Consider the following 3,661-nt stretch of genomic DNA (forward strand, 5'->3'; position numbering starts at 1 on the left):
CGGCGACCTCCTCCACCGCCGGCGCACCCCGCAGCTCCGGCGAGCTCGAGCTCCGCCGCTGGCGCCGCCTCGGCTTCCGCTCCGCGATCCCGATCTGGATCCGGTCGCGTGAACAGTAAACCCTAACCCCCTCCGATTTTTTTCTAAGTCCCCAGATTTTTACTCCATATGCTCCTGTTCGAGGACCCGTATCTCCTCATCCATAGCTCCGCTTTGGGCATATGATATATCAAAATCTTCGCCTCGACATGTACATCATTTCATCCCATTGCATCATTTGCATTTGAGGTCATCTTGATGCCCAAAATTCTGTTAGAAGGAGGCTTCGTGAGTTAAATTGCAGATCCGTTAGTTCATCATGCACTTTTGTCATTTTTGCTATGTTTAATTCGTGCATGATATGCCTGTGCCCCTTTGGGATGTATTGTGAAGCATTTTGTCTTCTTTCCAGAGGTGCCACCCATGCATTTTTAGGATGTGTGTGTTGTCTTGTGCAAGCTTGCGAAGAGAGGTACCTGAGATTGCAGATTTCAGGGACTTAGTGATTTTCACAAAGTCTGGGATATTTTAGTTCATGATGCTATATGTCCAGCTTGTTTCCTAGTGATCCGTGCCTCTTTTGAGGATGATCAGTAAGGGAGTTTTGATATTTATGTCATGCTCTATCCATCCATGTCTTTGTTGGCATATGTGGAGTGCTCTAGGTCGACTCAATCGAGCTCAACTTTTGCTTCGTTGTTATTCTGGGCAGATCGTCAACTTATTTGCGATTTTGCCGATGCTACCGTTAGTGTTCCATGCATGCTATGCCTTCGTTCTTGCCATGTGTAGCTAGCACTTTGTGCCTTCTTGCTGGTTATATGCTCTTCTTGCAATGACTTGCACCGTAGTGAGTGCATCGAGCTCGTTTACATGCCTTCGTGAGTTAAATTTCAGCATGTCTCAGTTTTCACTGTCTGAAAACTGATTGTGTTCGAGCGATGTTCGTGAGCTCGGTAGAGTATTTTGTGAACCCTTTTGGCCCCAGGTCACTTTGGGTGTTTTGTTAAGCTTGTTGAGTAGCTCCATGCCATGTTCTTACTTGTCATGTTAAGGTTTGCTATCATGTTGTTTTTCTGCTCCGAAGAGAGCATCGTGATCTGAAATTTCAGACTAGTGTTAATTTCACTAAGTCTGAAATCTGTTTTGCTTTTGTGTTTTAGCCATGCTTGTTTGAACCTCTTAATGGATGAATTTGCCTATGGCTCAGTGCTAGTGTTTTGTCAACCATCTTGTGTACATCACTGCCATGTATTTTGTTTTCATGTCTGGTGGCTGTAGCATGTTCATTTCGTTGCATTTAGATGCCTACTTGCTGTTAAATCGCAGACCGATGTCATATCTTAAAACGCTCGCCATTTCCAAACCGTAACTCCGATTCCAATGATCTTTATATCGTTTTCAAGCGATTTCATCCCCTCTATCCAGTGGCACACTTGGTTTTCCAAGTTGATGCCAGGTTCATGCATTTCCTGTCATATCTTGCATTTTGCATCCCGCATCGCATCCCGCATAGCATATCGTCATTTCATCATATTGCTTGGTCTTGCCCGTGGTTGATTGTATCCTTGTTGCTTGTTTGTCTTGTTGGGTAGAGTCGGGAGACGAGTTCGCTACCGAGGAGCCCGTTGAGTTCGCTTGTGAGGATCCAGTCGACTCTGACAACTGTGCAGGCAAGATGATCATACCCTCGAAATCACTACTATCTTTGCTATGCTAGTTTGCTCGCTCTTTTGCTTTGCCAATGCTACGATGCCTACCTTTTGCTTGTCAGCCTCCCAATTGCCATGTTGAACCTCTAAACCACCATTGTCCTAGCAAACCATTGATTGGCTATGTTACCGCCTTGCTCAGCCCTTCTTATAGCGTTGTTAGTTGCAGGTGAAGATTGGAGCCGTTCCTTGTTGGAACATTTATTTACTTGTTGGGATATCATTATATTGCTATGTTATCTTAATGCATCTATATACTTGGTAAAGGGTGGAAGGCTCGGCCTCTCGCCTAGTGTTTTGTTCCACTCTTGCCGCCCTAGCTTCCGTCATATCGGTGTTATGTTCCCGGATTGTTGCGTCCCTTACACGGTTGGGCTATAATGGGAACCCCTTGATAGTTCGCCTTGATTAAAGCTTTTCCAGCAATGCCCAACATTGGTTTTACCATTTTCCACCTAGCCTCTTTTTCCCTTGGGTTTCCGGAGCCCGAGGGTCATCGTATTTTAGCCCCCTTGGGCCAGTGCTCCCTCTGAGTGTTGGTCCGAACTGAGCTGCCTGCGGGGCCACCTCGGGGAAACTTGAGGGTTGGTTTTACTCGTAGCTAGTCTCATCTGAGTGTGCCCTGAGAAAGAGATATGTGCAGCTCCTATCAGGATTTGTCGGCACATTCGGGCGGTGTTGCTGGATTTGTTTTAACCTGTCGAAATGTCTTGTTGTACCGGGTTACCGAGTCTGATCGGTGTGTCCCGGGTGGAGGTCTATTCCTTCATTGACCGTGAGAGCTTGTCATGGGCTAAGTTGGGACTCCCCTGCAGGGATTGAACTTTCGAAAGCCGTGCCCACGGTTATGGGCAGATGGGAATTTGTTAATGTCCGGTTGTAGATTACTTGAACTAAACTTAATTAAAATGAATCAACCGTGTGTGTTACCGTGATAGCCCCTTCTCGGCGGAGTCTGAGAAGTGGACACGGTGTTGGAGTTATGCTTGCGCAGGGTGTTCCTTTAGCTTCTCGCTCGTGCTTCGCCTTCTCTTCTCGCTCTCTTTTGCGTATAAGTTAGCCACCACATATGCTAGTCGCTTCCTGCAGCTCCACATATATTTGCCTTATCCATTCCTATGAGCTTAAATAGTTTTGATCGCGTGGGTGTGAGATTGCTGAGTCCCTGTGGCTCACAGATACTACAACTCCAGATGCAGGTCCAGGTGTTTCTGCTCCAGTTGACGATTACGAGCTCCAGTGGGAGTTCAACGAGGACTCTCAGCGATACTACGTATCTTTTCCGGATGATCAGTAGTGGTGCCTAGTTGGGGTTATCGATTCAGGACCTTGTCGCATGTTGGGTTCTTTTCTATTTTGGCGCCGTAGTCGGGCCATGAGTGCTTGTTTGATGGATGTTATTTATGTACTCTGATGTGACGTGGCGAGTGTAAGCCAACTATGTTATCTCCCCCTTTTATTATGTATTACATGGGATGTTGTAATGATTGCCTGACTTGCGACATTGCTTTCAATGCGGTTATGCCTCTAAGTCGTGCCTCGACACGTGGGAGCTATAGCCGCATCGAGGGCGTTACAAGTTGGTAATCAGAGCCTTCCCCGACCTTAGGAGCCCCATTGCTTGATCGTTTTTAGCAGCCGAGTTGTGCCTAGAAAAATGTTTTGAGTCCTTAGGAATTATATATCGGAGAGCTTAGGAATTCTTTTACTTCCCAGTCTCCTCATCGCTCTGGTAAGGCATCCTGGCGTAGAGTTTTGACTCTTCTCTTCTCAAAATTCACAAAAAAAAAATTTAGGATCACGCGAGTATCTTGGTTTTGTTCCGATGGTTTTGTGACGAGAACATTGTTCTTGGTGCCTCCCGTCTTTAGGGGTTGTGGCAGTGTCCCGGGGAGTTGAGCTCCGAGGTG

This window comes from Triticum aestivum, chromosome 4B (assembly GCF_018294505.1).
Source record: "Triticum aestivum cultivar Chinese Spring chromosome 4B, IWGSC CS RefSeq v2.1, whole genome shotgun sequence".
Classification (NCBI taxonomy): Eukaryota; Viridiplantae; Streptophyta; class Magnoliopsida; order Poales; family Poaceae; genus Triticum; species Triticum aestivum.